This window comes from Microcebus murinus, chromosome 8 (assembly GCF_040939455.1).
Source record: "Microcebus murinus isolate Inina chromosome 8, M.murinus_Inina_mat1.0, whole genome shotgun sequence".
Taxonomy (NCBI): Eukaryota; Metazoa; Chordata; class Mammalia; order Primates; family Cheirogaleidae; genus Microcebus; species Microcebus murinus.
Genome location: NC_134111.1, coordinates 73,435,274 through 73,453,392, shown reverse-complemented (window position 1 = coordinate 73,453,392; position 18,119 = coordinate 73,435,274). Strand labels below are relative to the sequence as shown.

At 38.5% G+C, this 18,119-nt stretch overlaps 1 pseudogene; it reads left to right on the top strand.

Moving 5' to 3' along the window:
* The window catches only part of LOC105856898 (heterogeneous nuclear ribonucleoproteins A2/B1 pseudogene), a 43,319-nt pseudogene extending 25,601 nt beyond the window's left edge, over positions 1-17,718 (top strand).
* The last annotated feature ends 401 nt before the right edge of the window (positions 17,719-18,119 follow it).

Below are 18,119 nucleotides of genomic sequence, written 5' to 3'. Positions count from 1 at the left end.
GTCTGCGCTCGCGCATGTGCACAGCCCACCACAACGGATTCCCTCACACACTGTAATTCCCTCCCCTCAGGAGTGGCCTCTGACTCACAGCCCGCTAAGCCTGTGGCCCAGGACACCCAGCACATGGGGACGACAGCTGCCCCAGCCCAGCCCCAACCCGGAAGTGGGGTGCAAGAGGGCCATGCACCTGCAGGAGCGATAAGTAAGCAGGATCTCAAAGTGGAGAGCGACCATATCTATATCCTCAAAAAATTGACCTCAAAGGAAAGGAGAAAGGGGAACTTGGAGCTGCAGAAACACACCTCCTTTTAGGTACAAAGTAGGAGAAGCAAAATAAGGTGTCTGGACAGTTTGGGGGCAGGTGTGCACCTTGGTGAACGGACAGAGAAAGGCATTTTGACCCTTTATTCTGGGGATGCAAACTGAGACGCTCACATTCGTGCTTTCTGCTCTGTTGCCTCTTCTACACAGTGTGCCCTAGACAGTCAAGAGAAATGAATATTTTCAAAGAGGAACTTTTATAGGAGATATAAAATAAAATTAGATAGATCAACATACCGTTCAATGGCATAGCTTCAAGAAAAAAAACTGTCAAAAAAAAATTAGCTCCCAAAAAGGAGCAGCGTGTGCTAATGTAGGTAGGAACCACCTAGGCGTCTTGTCGAAATGCAGGGCCTGGGACTTTGCATGTCTAACGAGCTCCCAGACATGCAGCTGGCCTAGGGGCCACACACTCTGAACAGCAGAATTTTAGTATATTTTCAGCCTATTTTTTTAAAAAACTGTACCCTTCAAATAGATTATCTAGAATATTCAGAGTACATCCCTCTTCAGAAATCTTTATCTTTCTCTGCTGTTGTACAATGTTGATTATGTTATTATTATTTTTTTAATTTCTTTTTTCTTTAGACTTTGAACTATACTACAATGTTGATTATTTTATATTTGCAATTATTAATAACAATATAATGTTCTACATGAACTAAGTGCTTAGCACATGCCAAGGACTGTTCTAAGTACATTTGTATTAATTCATTTAATCTTCACAACAACCTTATGCAGTAGCTATTATTATCAATATTACCCCTGTTTTATAGATAAGAAAACTGAGGGAAACTAAAAAAGAAAGTATATTTCTCCTAGTTTTCATCTTTGCTGAGACTTATTTTAATCTGCATCTACAATCAAACATGATACATAAATCTATCGACCATCGTCTTGAAAATAAAATCCAAGACTTTTGTCCCTCTGAGGCAGTCTATTAAGCTATAATTATCTCTATTTTGGAGGTTAAGTACCAACAACTTTGCCTGATTCATCCAGATAATTTAGGGAAATTATCAAGCCTTATTTCAGCCCACACATATATTGAATAAGCCGTGAAGTTTCTAAGTGATTATCTGTTGTCACTCTTTCTTGGTAGGAAAAAAAAAACCTGTATAGAATCAAGAGGTGTTTTTCCTGCATTAAGCTCCCGTATCTAGTGTTTTATACGCTAGGTAAAACCATCCCTGCCACTCTGGCCACAACAATGCAACCAAGGATTGGTGTATGAATCAAAAGGCTCCACTCATGGGCTCCACCAAGAAAGGGTGACCGCTTCTAAAACAACTTGACCTGGAAATTTGCCCAAAGAGCGGTTCTACGTGGGATGGAAGTAAAGCATCCCAATCAAGTCCTTTCTTTGGGGAAATGTAGATACTAATTAGCAAGGTGAAGGTAAGTCACATGGTCAGGCAGCATTATCTGGTGTATTTTTCTATTTTAGAAGGTCTGGGACAAGGAGTATCTAGCTGCCTAAAAAAGATCAGATTCTGTTGTATCCTTAACACAAATCCTCATTACTGAGAGTAATTGATGCCTGTCTTTTTTCTCACAATCATAAAGAGTCAAACTAATACACCATGCTAACGTATTTGTTGGGTTATATCCAGTGCCTTGCCTCCCACTACCCTTTGGACTCCAGTAAGCTAGAATAACATACCTATTCAATCCCTATAGTTCCTTTTGGAATTGCTTCATGCACTAAATTTCCCCCCACATGTGTGCAAAGTAGGTGAGAATTTTTCACCTATTAATGTGCTAACTTTAGTGGAAAAGGTTAAATGTTGATAAGGTCACTTAGCCTCTCAGTGATGTGCAAGACAATGCTTTTTAATTGCCTAGAAATACATTCCAGCCCTGGCAACTAAATTCGGAAAAGCCCTCCAATGTTTACGAAACAATAGTAAACATCAGCTTAATAAAGACAATACAAAAGAAAGACAATTTAGAATTTTCAGGTCTTTTCTAAATCAGTGTCTAAAGTTTCTCATAGGATCTCTATACGACAAGTTATTAAGTGTGTTTTTTTTGTTTGGTTGTTTTTGGTTCTCTAAGGGGAAATCCATCATCCCTTTGTCATCACTATCGGATGTAAGGTCACTGGGTAGCATCAGATTTGTAATAAAATGAGTACGTTATGCTAAATGCTTTCAGGGTAGTAATATAAATCTATGTTTTATTTTTTTTAACAACTCAGTCATGACCATCTTGTTTTTTAAGCTATGACCCCTCTTTTCTTTTTGTTCATTTTGTGTGGGTTAAAAGAAAATCCAACTGGAAAGAATTTGTCATTGCCTTGGTACTAGTCAGCAAGGTTACCTAGATTCAGGCTTCCTAAATTACCTAAAAGACCAACTTTCAAGTGTCTTTACTGGGATAGAATATCAACATTGGCATTGACATGCCATGCTAATCATAAGCTTGGATAGGCAGTTATATATCTTTGATGATTTTTTTAAATTTATTTTTCATTTCAGAACATTACAGGGGTACAAATGTTTAGGTTACATATATCGCCTTTGCAAAGCCTGAATCAGAGCTCCAAGCATGCTCTTCCCCCAGACAGTGCACACTGCACCCGTTAGGTGTGAATATACCCATCCCCTCTTCCCCTCTCCCACCTGCCTGACACTCAATGAATGTTACTTTCATATGTGCACATAAGTGTTGATTAATTAGTACCAACTTGACGGTGAGTATATGTGGTGCTTGTTTTTCCATTCTTGTGGTACTTCACTTAGGAGAATGGGCTCCAGCTTCATCCAAGATAATACAAGAGGTGTTCACCATTGTTTTTTGTGGCTGAGTAGAACTCCATGGTATACATATACCATATTTTATTAATCCACTCATGCATCAATGGGCACTTGGGTTGTTTCCACATCTTTGTAATTGTGAAGGAGCAGGAAGAAGTAATGAATATTTACTTAAGTGAATTTAGTAGACAAAAATCTCTTTAAACATGGTATTCAAGAAGAGTGATAATTTTTTAAAGGTCTTTTTAAGTAGGGAAAAAAACCAGATAAACACCACTGATTGAAGAACTACTCAGTTAAAACTAACACAAGTTCTTTTTAAAAATACATTAAAAAAAAAAAAGAAGGATGGAAACTAAGAAAAGAAGGTCAAAGAAAGAAAAGCTGAGAAGAAGATAAAAATGGAAACAAGTAAAAGATGCAAGGGAAATTAAAATGAGGGAAGACTATAATAAAAAGTGGAAAGGGTCAAGAATGTCATCCTTCCTTCCAAACTGCCTTTGTAGACAGGAGTTCTTAGTTTGGCATCTTTATCGGAAGCCTCTTCATAGTTGGGAAGACCTATGTTAGCCAGCACAGAATCAAATGCTACTCAATTCTTTGTCATTTGATTTTGAAGTCATAGTGAAGTGACTGTACCATGAACATTAAAAGTCTAACTGAGAAGCAGCAGGCATGATAGTGATCCTTTACTCAACCACCAAAAACAAAGGATTCTTGGGGTCTCCACTTTGAATTAATAAAACAGCAGAGCAATGTGACAAGGCGAAGATCCTTTGGTCGATTTAGAACCACAAAGATGGGTTCATATATGAATTTTTAGCCTTTATCGTGTAGTTTGGCTTAGCCAAATCTGGATATAGTATTCCCACCCATACAGACCTGTTTGCTTAGATAGCGAAATGTCATTTTAACACTCCAAAGGTTTGAAAAACATTAGCCTGTCATCTTCACACATAATCATAATAAAGAAAATAAGTGATCGTCTTTAGCACATTGTAGTCAATGTCTCAAGGTTAGCCAAATAATTGTCATTCATTCATCCATTCATTCAGCAAATATTTATTAAATGCCTGCAATGTGCCAGCTGCTGTTCTAGGCAGTAGGGATTCAGTCATCAACAGGACAGACAAGTTCCCTGACGATGAAGTATCTGCTACACAGAACACCAGTGAGAAGATTTCCTTTTTAGTCTGATACAGAACTAATTGATTTACTCTCATAGTTTCTCACAAAGCCTTTTCACTTTTCACAGAGTTTTTAAAACCCTTAAGTCGGGAAGACTAGCGAGTGAAGAGAAATTATCTTGGGATAGGGCTCAAAAAAGCCATGATCCTATGGGCCAGCTGTAGCTAGGAGCATAATTCCTTCCATGCAAGACTGTATGGCTTTCAACATGGGCAGTTCCCCAGCTAATCGAGATTTCAAAGGACACAGAGGACCATTTAATAGGATTATACTTAAACCTGTTACAGATTAAATTCTCTGGCTGTTCGACACCCTAGTAACTAGCCCAGATTTGTGTTTACGAAAAAGAGATGAGAAAAATTCCTCCCTGATAGGAACAAGAGAACAGAATATCCTACCTCTTCCCTTGCCTCAAAAGAAAAAAAAAAAAGGAGGCGAACAAATGCCAGGAAACAGAAACCACACCTCCAGTGTACTGTTGGCAAAGTTCAAATGCACCAGAAAAGCTCACCGAGCAATGTCCCGCGATGCCCTCTAATGGGAAACCCCACCGGCTGTTGTTTGAAAAGGCCTGCGGCCAAGATCTTAACATTTCTCCCTGAACAGCAGGAACAATAAATATCCGTCTCTTGGTGACACAAATGGTTAAGCATTGACAGAGTTTGAGATAGAAAGTACTAAAAAACCATGCCACTGAGTTGCAACCACTCATCTTACCGTTGCTTTAGAGTTTGGGGACGGCTGCTACAGTGGCAACCCACCAGCAGAAAAATTATGCAAAGAGTAAAAAAAAAAAAAAAAAAAACAAAAAGCCCTCGTATTTCTACCTTAAAATAGGTGGTATTGGGAAGAGATGCAGACTGGATAAAATGAGAGCAAGCAAGCAATATTCTTTCAAAACATGATGGATAAAACCTTTACACAGACATATGTTCACCCCCAAGCTAATTAATGTTCTGTGGAAGCTGTCATTCTAACATCAGTGCAAGAGACAAAGATGTTCATAAATAGAAAACTATATAAGTAATGGTTTAAGCAAACAGCTTTTCCTGACACCTATGAAAAGTCTTAAAACTTATTTCTTTATTGACTTTTACCATCTGGGAAGATATTCTGTAGCTAATAAAGCAGTCTTCCAAATGGTTTTCTAATAAGGTCAAGTCCGTTTTCAGGGCTTAAATCAGAGTGTCTGCCAGAAAGTTGGAGAGAAAAGAAGTTTTAAGAGTTAATTTACTTTTGGCTAAGATTGCTGATTCATTCCAGATGGTTTATATTTGCACAGGTTCAGTAGCTGATTCTCATTTGCAGCATTTTTTAATTTGACTTTATACTTATTATTAGGAGGCTGTTCTAAGTTGAATTATTTACTACTAAATGGATTCCGTGAGCTAGTGCTGTAAGTATAGATTTTTATATAAATATGGTAGAACTACCACTGAAATGTAAGAGGGTAACTTGTGTTTAGGCGTTCTGTGCTAGAGAGGGGTGAACTGTGCTCTGTGCACCTGCCGTTCTGACAGGGATGTGACTTGACTGGGTCTGTCACCTCCAAGGGCTTTGTCACAGTGCTACGTGTTGGTGTATATACCGCTCCACAAACACATCTCCCACTGCACGGCAAATATTTACAACATTTGACATGTCATTCGTATAATAGATATTCATATTTATTATTTATAAACATAAACACATGCTCGCACTTATTTAATTCTCCTTTATCATAATTTCAACAGAATAGACACTAAAATACACAACTGGATATTCCAGAAAGCGCTCCCCGAACCCACAGCCCTGCAATGATGTATGTGTCCCAAGAAACTGCTGTTCCTGCTTCCTTCAGACAGTGATTAATGGCACAGACTCTGATTCACTCAAAAATTCTAATTCTGTCAGTAATTATTAACTCCTCTAAGTTTCAGTTTCATTATCTGTAAATGAGGATAATCATAGTCTACCTACGGAGTTGTTATAACAACTAAGTGAGATAATGCATATAAAGTGCTTTGTATAGTGCCTTGGAAAAAAATAAAGGCTTAATATGTGTAAGGTGTTATTATTACTATATTTTCATCAAATCTAATATGCCAGTGATTGCAGATGCACCATTATTGAATATCACCATAAAAGGAAAAAAAAAAAAACCTCTGCCAGCTCAACTATGCAACTTACGATGTAAGGCTTTTGCTTTCTCATTACTTAGAATTTTTATTTTACATTTATTGAGAAAGTTTTTTTAGATGGAAACAGATTTTTATTATATAGCACTCTTATGCATGTATAAAAAGGAAAATGCAAGCAAAAAAAATTGGCTAATATATCTCTAAATTTCTTCACATTCAAAGTCTACTGCCTTAATCACTTTTTGACTCATAATTGCTGATAGCTGTTTTTCTACACAGTATGTGCTAGGCATCGAGAGTGCTGGTGCTGTTGTATCATCTTTTCAGCCACTGACACCCCTTCTGCAGGTTTCCATGCTGCTGCTTCCCAGATCTTATCAAATGATAAGGAAAGCATGTTTTCATTCAAAAGCCAGGAAGGACAGTTCTTTCTCAAATGACCATTCAATCATCTGTTGACTGAAATATCAAGGAATTTCCTTTGTTTTGTCATGCCATCAGGAATAATAATCTAGCTGATACATGCACAGCAATGACTCTAAAAGGTGGTATATTAGAGTTGATTAAAGACAGAATTTTCCCTGTCATGTTCCCCCTCTCTTGCATGAGTAAGATAGTATGTGTTAGTATCTCTAGTCCAAATGAAATGGAAAGGTAGGCATTTTCCTGTGGAATCCAAGTATTGACTCCAACAGTGCCCATAAAAATGCAACATTTATTTGTTATTTATTCATTTAGCAAACATTTATTGAAAGTCTATTCTATGGACACATGTTAGGTAAGGTATAGGAATTTGAAGAGATTAAGTCTGGGTCACTAAAATAAAGTGATAAACCCAGCCCTTGGTTAGTGAGGAAAACAAATTGGTAAGCAGACACTGGATGTAATGACCCAAGGGCCATAAGAGACAGACGCATAAAGTATCTTGGTGGCACAAAAGAAATCTCGATGAATGCTTGGGTCCGAGATGGAAAAATACACAAGTGCTCTAGGGCAACAAAGGAGGGCAGGACGCTGCAGGCATGGGGGGCATTTTCAAAGGAGTGTTTTCTGACTTTTTAAATTTTGATTTTAAACCTCCTGCCTGTGTTCCTTGCACTGATAGATTAGAATCAGCCATTTCTCTTGCTTCTTCTGGGAATTGCCTATTTATAACTTTTGTCTATTCTTGTCTTGGGTTATGTTCATTTATTGAGTCATAGGAACTTTTTGTATATTATAAACATTAACCCAGTATAAATTATGTATTTTGCAAACATATTATTCCATTCCGTCACTTGTCTTTTAACTTTGTTAACGGCAAGTTTTATATTCCAACAATTTTAAATGTTTCCCCAGTCAAATATGTCAGTATTTTTCTTCATGGTTTCTGGGTTTTAGATTTACTTATGAAGTCCTTCCTTACCCTAAGATCATATTCTAAAATTTCTTATCTATTTTTTGTAGCTTTAGGAGTTTTTAAAAATGGAACTATTTAGTGTTGCACCTATCACCAAATCTTTTAAATTTATTTTTTAAATTTTATTATAAATTGACAATTTGTAACTGCATATATTTATAAAGTACAAAGTGATATTATGATTTTTGAATACAATGTGGATTACTTAAACTACATCACTTCAAATACCATTTTTGTGGTGAGAACATTTGAAATTTACCTTTAGCAATTTCGAAATGTATAATACACTATTATTAACTATATTCACTACATTGTGCAATAGATCTCAAAAAAACCCCACATTTATTCCTTCTGTATGAGATTTTGTACCCTTTGGCTATCATCTCCCCATTTCCCCCAGCCCCCAGCCTTTGGAATCACCATTCTGCTCTCTGCTTCTATGAGTTTTATTGTTTTAGACTCTACATATAAATAAAAGCATGTGGTATTTGTCTTTCTGTGCCTTGCTAATTTCACTTAGCATAGTGTTCTCCAATTCTCATGTTGTCAGAAATGACAGAATTTCCTTCTTTTTCAAGGCTGAATAGTATTTCGTTGTGTATACATACCACATTTCTTTATCCATCCATCCTTTGATGGACACTTAGCTATTGTGAATAATGCTGCAATGAACGTGGGGGTGCAGACGTCTCTTCGACAAACCGATTTCAAATCTTTTGGGTAAATACCTAGAAGTGAGATTGCAGGATTATATGGTAATTCTATTTTTAGCTTTTTGAAGAATTGCCATATGGTTTTCCATATTGGCTGTATTAATTTACATTTCCACCAACAGTGTACAAGGGTTTCCTTTTTCTCCACGTCCTCACCAACATATATTTCATATTTTTTTATAATATGCATTCTGGCAGGGGTGAGATAATAGCTCACTATTATTTTAATTTGCATTTCACTAATGATTAGCAATGTTGAGCATTTGATTGTGTATTTATTGGGCATTTGTATGTCTTCTTTGAGAAATGTCAAGTTGCTTGTTCATTTTTTAATTGGGCTTTTGTTTTCTTGCTATTGAGTTGAGTTCCTTATATAATTTGGATATTAACCTTTTATTTGATGTATGGCTTACACATATTTTCTCCCAATCTGTAGGTTGTCTCTTTACACTGTTAATTGTTTCCTTTTCTGTGCAGAAGTGTTTAATTTGATATAATCCCATTTGTCTATTTTTGCTTTTGTTGCTTATACTTTTAAGGCCAAATCAAAAAAATCATTGCCCAGACCAACATTGTATAGTTCTTCCATTATGTTTTCCTCTAGTAGTTTTACAGTTTCTGGTATTATCTTGAAGTTTTTAATCCACTTTGAGTTAGTTTTTGTATATACTATGAGACAAGGGTCCTATTTCATTCTTCTGTGTGTGACTATCCAGTTTTCCCAACACCATTTGTTGAAAAGACTGTCCTTTCCCATTGTGCATTCTTGGCACCTTTGTTGAAAATCAATTGCCTGTACATGCATGGGTTCATTTGTGGGCTCTCTGTTGTGTTCCATTGGTCGATGTGTTTCTTTTATAACACTACAATGCTATTTTAATTACTATAGCTTTGTAGTATAGTTTGAAATCAGGTAATGTGATGCCTCTGGCTTGTTCTTTCACTCAGTATTCTCTTGACTATTCAGAGGTTTTTGTGGTTCCATATGAATTTTAGAATTGTTTTTTCTATTTCTATGAAAAATGGCATTAGAATTTTGATAGGGAATTGCATTGAATCCATAGATTGTTTTGCGTTGTATCAACATTTTAACAATATTAATTCTTCTAATCCATGAACACAGGGCGTCTTTCCATGTATTTGTGTCTTCTTCAATTTCTTTCATCAACATTTAATAGTTTTCAGAGTCCAAGTCTTTCACCTTTTTGGTTAAATTCAATCCTAAATATTTTATTTTCTGTAGCTAGTATACATGGGATTTAAGGAGGTTTTTTTTACATTAAAGTCTATACTGAAATTTTATTTTCGAATATTGTGTGAGGTTGCTATAACTTATCCCCTTAAACGCATATTGAATTTAGATTTTCTGTCTAAAGGTGTTGCCAGATTGTTATTAACTTTGACAGTTACAAGCAGGCAACTTACAATGATCCATGTCAACAAAGAAAAGTAGTGTCACAAATACAATCAAACTACTCCTTTAGTTTTTCAGTGCCTGAAATTTGCATCAAAATAACTTTGGTAAAACGAGTCTTTTGGCGTTCATAGAGGGAGAAAGGGGAGCGATAAATCTGTGCTCAGGATGTGAAAGTCATAAAGAGCAAGCCTTCACTTGTTTCTGCTTCTCCCTTTTTACTGGTTTTTCTTTCCTCCAACTGAAGACAATTTTTTTTCCCATATGGTAGGAGAAATGGGTGCAGAGTATTCCAGATATACATCCTCCAAGTGCAATAGCCAGGGAGGGAAACATGCTCTCCATCACATCTAATAAAAAGCAAATCTCAGGAAAGGAGTCTAATTATATTACCCTTTAATCACTGGTTCTTTCTTTCTCAGGCAATAACCTACCCATTTCTGGACCCACCCTTGTGGCCATGGACATCAAGTTCCATGACTGACCAGGCTGGGTCATGTTCCCAGCCCAGTTCCCAAAGCAACAGGGTCTGATAGCAGAAGAAAGAGGATATGACAGACATAACTGCCAAGAGAATGATTAAGAGACAATCAATCCTTCCAATCTGCGATTTGCTACAATCAATAATCATAAAAGCAATAGAAGCATTTACATTTCCCAAATGACCACCTTAGATTTTTAGACGTAAAAGTTGTCTTTCTCATTTTTTATTACCTTAGGTTTATATTAAAATTAATTTCTATAACCTCAATACATAATAATTGATTCAAAACCTGGGTTTTAGCCATATGACCTAAGACAAGTTATTTAATTTCTGCTTATTTACAATTTTTCATCTGTAAAATGAGGGTCTTTGATTTTATGATGAAGAGAAGTGGGAAGAAGACTATCCAAAAACAGAGAGAAAGGAGGCTGGGATTCAATTTTTTGCCGCAAATGATTCTCCACTCTGTAGGTGGCTAACAGGGGCGGACTGTGCCCGTCCCCCTGCCCTCTACCCTGTGTGCTCTCCCTGCTCCACACACGTAATTTAGGGAAAACATAAAGCCTGGAACAGAATTCTCTACATATGAGCCAGGAGCTCTTTCAGGAACATGTAACGGAAAGCTAAGTCCACTTGGGTTAATGGGGTAAAAAGGAATGTACCAACTCCCGTAACCATGACAGGGACACACTGCGGGAACCAGAGCCCGAGAAACTCTAACTGGGGACTCAAAGCTGCCAGTGTTCTCTGCGCCCATTTTGTTCACTGCTATCTCTGCTTCTCTTTGGTTTTTGATCTCATTATTTTGTAACAAAGGATGTGGCTACCAGAAATCCCAGGTTAGCAAACACAAACAGCCAAAAGGGCACATTTCCACCCCAAGAAATGACTCTGGCACTGGTTGGGTTGTAGGTACATGACCTGGACCAGTTTCTATTGGAATAGGAATTGGGCACATATTTACCTGTGGCCAAGAAGATGGTATCTTTTAACCAAAAAAATGAAGTGGATGGGGAGTTGGCTTCCCAGACTTGGCAAATAAAAATATGTCCTATATTTAACCTGGCAACCCTGGGTAGGAGAACTTTCTAAACTGGCAAAATGAGTAGCCACCACAGTTTACTACATCATTTCCTGAAGAGCTTGCCCGTGGGTTCTTTGCCGTTTGGCTCACACCATTGGGCAGATTCATGAGCAGACAAACGAGGGCTGTCATCATGGGACTTGGGCTCAGCATTAAGGTGGAGAGTATTCATTGTACTTTTTAAATCCTCTTTGAGAAATTCCTTCTTAGTTTTCCTTAAAGCTAACATGCCTCTTCCATCAGCTTATAGACTGAAGCATCTTGGTGGCTGGGTGTTGTGTGTGTTCTCCCAGAGTGATAGAATCAGGCGCTGGAGGGAGGCCTGGAGATCCTGTCCAGTCTTCTTGTGTAATCAGTAACTTTGGGGTACAGTGGATAAACTGCCCAAGAATTTCACGCATGGCTATTTCTAGGTGATGAGTCTTTACGGGTATAAGTGTTTCTGGAATGTAAGGAGAGAGGCAAGAGAGGAAAGAGATGAGGTTGGAGAAAGCAATACAAAAGAACTGTGACCAGGGAGGAGCCAGTGGAGGTCCCGAGCAGAGGAGTGGACATGATTAGGCTGCACTTAGACAAACCACTCTGGTGGTGATGCGGTGGAGAAACTGCAGGGGCAGGACCAGAGGGAAGGAGCTTGATGGGGAAGCAGAGGGAATTGGTCCCACAGAAGGGTGTCGAGGGCATCAATTGTGCAGGAAGAAACGGAGGGGGAAAAGATCCATTAAAATAGTTTAGAGTGATGAGTTAGCAGGAATTGAAGACTGACGTTGTCCATGTTCATCCTGCTTTTAGCTTTAACCAGTGACATACCATCAGTTTCTCCCACCGTCAAGAACTCATAGGCAGCACACACATCGATATTTTTTTTAAAGGCCATATTCAAATATTTGTGGAAGATATTGTGCAATTAGTAAGTTCACCATGTTCTCACCATTTTAATGATGTTTTCAAGTGAAAGTACTTCTCATACATCTGTCCTCTTAATGTTTATTTTTATCGTGGGAGTTATGTGCTCAAGGATGATTCTATCATGGTGTCAATTTAGGTGATTTTTAGAAATGATGAAACAATCGAAATTCGTTATTTCATTCCTATGATTCCTGCTTTGACCATATCTGCAAGACGATGAGTGTTGGATTAGATGTTAGCTGACATGTGTCTGACTTGCACCTCACTTCCACAGGGCAGCTGAGGGACCACCGATTCCCACCTGCAAAATGAGGGTGTATGGGCCACGTGGTCTTTCAGGAGCCTTCCAAATCTAGATTCAGTGGCCAGGAAAATTATAATGGAGACCTGGAAAAGATGGTGACCTTTAAGTGAATGTGACCTCTTGTTAAATAAGCGGCAGTCTCAGATGTGGGTTGAGAACACAGGCTTTGCAATCCAGCAGACTTGGGTTTGAATCCTGGTTCTGCCACTTCACATCTTCCTCCCTAAGTCTTAGGCTTCACATTTCTGAGACAGAGAAGAAATACCTACTTCACAGTGTCATCATGAAGAATGCACAAGAAGAGGCATCAGGACCACTTGACACAGGGCTAAGCACCTAATAAATACTTCCTATGTGGGAGCTAGGGCTGTGGGTGGGAGCATGGGAGCAGAGCTAACACGCTGCATCATAAACTGGGTCATTGAAGAACTGAAAAAGTTATTCCAATCATTCATTCATTTGCACATTCATTCAGTTATGCATACATACTACATTTGCCCAATGAATAATTGCATGGAAATACAAATAGGCATGACCCCTGGCTGTAGACTTCTACCAGGCAGTTTTTATATTCTCACTCTTTGGCTTACCCCAACTTGCTGGGATTGCAAAAATGAGGAACATTTTGGAATGGTTATCATGTTATCTTTAAAAGTAACAAGCTCCTGGTTTTAATTAATCTTGGCCCCTTGACTTTTGCATGAAAAGAAAAGTCAATGAGCTCATGCAGCACTGTCTATTTCTAGAGCTGATATGCTCCGTCGTTTGCGTGTGAAACTGCCAAAGGCAGACGGGGTTACTGTCCTGTGGAACATCTGCACAGTATTTATCATTTTGGCATTTGAAAACTATGTAAATACGTGCAGACCCGTGACAACCTCAGGATCTTGTTTCCAAATGTGCCACCGATGAATAACAGCACAAATGAGCAAAGTCATCGAGACAACAATTTGGGTGGAGAGTAAGGATGGGAATTACAATGTGCTTCCAAGTGCTCTGGGAGTGAAAATTCGTTCCCATCATTGCAAAACAATAAAGTCTTTGGAAGCACAAGAATGTGTAGAACAGCTTTAACATCAGACTTGCCTTTATTTTGGAAGCACAGATTTAAGTCTGGCCTAGGATAATCACTGGCAGAAGCAGTTTTCTTGTTTAGTCAGTCCACAAAAGGACGTGCATCTTTACTACAGAGTGTACCTTCTCCTGATTTCCACCTGAGCAGCAAACGCCGAGTCCCCTCAGCTGAGCTCACAGCTCTCTCAGCCCAGGGCTCAATGCCTCAGTCTCAACCTCTGGCAATTGAAGATAAATTCAACTCGTGTTGTCTCTGTTAGTGCCCCAGTGGTTCTGTCTCTTTTCAAATGACTCAATCTTTTGTCTTCAACTGATACCTTAGAGATGGGCAAAGGCACTAAGGTGATTATTTTTGACCATCTCCTAGAACTCGAGAAACTCCTTTGTAGAAGGTTGAAATCATGACTGGTCATTTAGTCTGACTAGACTTAAAAAGGCATCAGATACAGATAGATTCTGGGAAATAAATCAACTTTAGGCCTTTTACTGCTGAAGGTTTAAAATAATTCCCAAAAAGGCTAATTATGTCTCTCTTTGCTCAGTAGTTGGGCTTAATAATAAGCAGCAAACATATGGCAGAGATTGGGCTGCATAATCCATCATGGCCTTCTGTTCAGCAGCAAGGGTATTGGTCTTAAAGGAAATTCTACACAGAAAGCTTATACATATTAACAGTTGGAGTACCTGGTATTGCTGGAAACAATAACTGCTAACCTGACTTCTAAAAAATTCTTTCGACTCAATAGTTATCAAAAGAGCATATTGTAAAATACACATTGAGCATCCCTGATCTGAAATGCTCCAAAATCCAAGTCTTTCTAAGTGCCCACGTGATGCCACAAGCAGAAGATTCCACACTTGACTTCATGTGACAGGGTGCAGCCAAAATGTAGTTAAAACTTTTATGCACAAAATTATTAAAAACATTGCATACAATTATCCTCAGGCTATGTAAAGTGTATATGAAACATAAATAAATTGGATATTTTAGACTTGGGTCCCATGCCCAAGATAGCTCATCATGTATATGCAAATATTCCAAAATCCAAAAATCCAGAATTCAAAGCATTTCTGGTCCCAAGTATTTCAGATAAGGGATTACTCAACCTGTAACACTGATAATCTATTTTTTTATCTATCTGATTAATAGAGATTTTCTTTTATTTTGGCATATTATGGGGGTACAGATTTTAAGGGTTCAATAAATGCTCATTCCCCTCCTCCCCCCACAAGTCTGAGTCTGCAGCATGACCATCCCCCAGATGGTGCACATCTCACTCATTATATATGTATATACCTGCCCCCTCCCCCCTCCCACGTGCCCAATACCCTATTACTGTAGTACCTATGTGTCCACTTAGGTGCTGCTCAGTTAATACCAATTTGCTGGTGAGTATATGTGGTGCTTGCTTTTCCATTCTTGGGAAACTTCACTTAATAGTATGGGTTCCAGCTCTAACCAGGAAAATATAAGATGTGGTATATCACCATTGTTTCTTAGAGCTGAATAGTACTCCATGGTATACATATACCACATTGTATTAATCCATTCTTGGATTGATGGGCACTTGGGCTGTTTCCACAGCCTTGCAATTATGAATTGTGCTGCTATAAACATTCAAGTGCAGGTGTCTTTTTTGTAGACTGTCATTGGATCTTTTGGGTAGATGCCCAGCAATGGGATTGCTGGATCAAATGGTAGATTCTCTTGTATCACTTCAAGGTATCTCCATATTGCTTTCCACAGAGGTTGAACTAGTTTGCAGTCCCACCAGCAGTGTAGGAGTGTTCCTCTCTCTCCGCATCCACGCCAGCATTTATTGTTTGGAGACTTTTTGATAAAGGCCATTCTCACTGGAGTTAAGTGATATCTCATTGTGGTTTTGATTTGCATTTCCCTGATGATTAGAGATGTTGAGCATTTTTTCATATGTTTGTTGGCCATTCTTCTGTCTTCTTTAGAAAAGTTTCTGTTCAAGTCCTTTGCCCACTTTTTAATGGGGTTATTTGATTTTTTCTTGCTGATTTTCATGAGTTGTAAGTATATTCTAGTTATCAGCCCCTTATTGGATGCGTAGGATGCAAAAATTTTCTCCCATTCTGTAGGTTGTCTGTTTACTTTCATGACTGTTTCTTTGGCTGTGCAGAAGCTTTTTAGTTTGATCATGTCCCATTTATTTATTTTTGTTGCTGCTGTGATTGCCTTTGGGGACTTCTTCATAAACTCTTTGCCTAGGCCGATGTCTAGGAGAGTGTTTCCAACATTTTCCTCTAGAATTCTAATAGTTTCACACCTTAGGTTTAAGTCTGTTAGCCAGCTTGAGTTGATTTTTGTGAGAGGTCAAAGATGTGGGTCCTGCTTTAGCCTTCTACAGGTGGCTATCCAGTTTTCCCAGCACTATTTATTGAAAAGAGATTCTTTTCCCCAGCGTATGTTTTTGTCTGCTTTGTCAAAGATTAGATGGCTATATGAGGATGGTTTTATATCAGGATTCTCACATCTGTTCCACTGGTCAATATTCCTATTTTTGTGTCAATGCCATATTGATTTAATTACTACAGCTTTGTAGTATAGTTTGATGTCTGGCATATTAATGCCTCCCATTTTGTTTTTGTTGCCTAGAATTGCTTTTGATATTCGGGGTCTTCTTTGGGTCCATAAGAAGCATAAAATTTTTTTTTCTATATCTGTGAAGAATGCTGATGGGATTTTAATAGGTATTGCATTGAATCTGTAGATCAGTTTGGGTAGTATAGACATTTTAATGATATTGAGTCTGCTGATCCACGAGCATGGTATGGGAGATTTTTAAATAATGATAATACTGAGGGTGATTTGATAAAATAAACACATTTATACATTATGTGGAGAGTATACATTTGGACAATCTTTCTGGACAGCAATTTGGCAAGAAGTACAAATATATGAATATTATTTGGCAACAAATATTCGTATATTTTGATCTGATCACTTTATTCCCAGAAATCTATCTTAAAGAAATAGTGTAAACTATGGACAAAGATTCAACTATAAGAATGTTAATTGCAGCATTATTTATAAGAGCAAAATATACAATGAGAGAAGAATTATTGAGCAAGTTGTATACATCTACCACATTCTATGGTATATTATGCAGTCATTAAACATCGTGTTGACAAACAATTTCAAAGGCAGAGGGGCAGTGAAAATAGGATACAGAACAATGGATACACAATGATCTTGACTATGTAAAATAGTATATCCAACGTATATCCAATAGTATATCGTATTGGAAATGAAAAGATGGTATTTTTACAACTGGAGGCATTTCTGAATTCCAGGACAGAAGTGGAAATTTGTGTATGTTACGGATTTGTCGGGAGGGGAAGGTGCCTAGGCCCCTGGCCGTGGGGAAGCTCCGAGCCAGCAGAATAATCCAAACCCAACTGCAAAAAGTAATCTGTGTAATATTACCAAAGCCTGCTGTCCCTGTGGGTCGTGTTCCTCCATGCATCCACGTGACAGCATGCAGGGAGCCTCCACTGTGTGCCAAAGCACTGTGTCAGATGAAGGGAGACAGTACCAAGCAACACGGACACAAGCCCTGCCTTTACAGAGCTTACAGTCTGACTCAGTTGTCACCATCATGCTGTCTACTGGCATTTTCCTCTTGGTAGCAGCAATTAGTCTGGGTTTCAGAAAAGAGACATCCAGTGGGATATATATGGTCACTGGGCACAGCTGTCGGATACTGTCATAGGTTTCCTTTTCCTCGTTGAAATTCCCTAGTGTGACCCTCAAGACATTGAAAGTCTGTTAAACGTGACTGCCTGCGCCAGCAGGGCTGTGGAACGTCGGGAGGAGCAAGTCCCTGCACTCTGCACGAGCGGATGCAGCCCAGCAGGAGCCTGGAGAAGCACCCACAAGAGGTGCCCCGCGAGGGCACGGGGCAGCCAGAGCAAAGGGTGAGGACACAGCCAGCACAGCTGGGGGGACACGCAGCCTTGCCCCCAGGGCTCTCGGAAATATTTAAGAAGGGACTGGCCCTCCTTCATTCACTGTGCGTGGAGCTCAAGTGATTATTATTTTAATACTAAATGAAAGGCTGGAAAAAATATATGAAGCATCTGTAGAACACACGGAAGGGGAAAGAGGTAGATGTAAAATCATGGAAAGAAACATATCAAATATGCCCAGGGATGAGTTGTAAGGACATTCATTTTTAATTCACTTTACAAATATTATCATTATGTGCACGAAGTGTCTCTGCCCTTACCACACTCATGTCATGTATGTATAATTCTACCACTCTTTATCTTCCACCTTCATCTTTCCCATTGCTTTTCCTCTTTTCTTCCTTCCAATTCTCC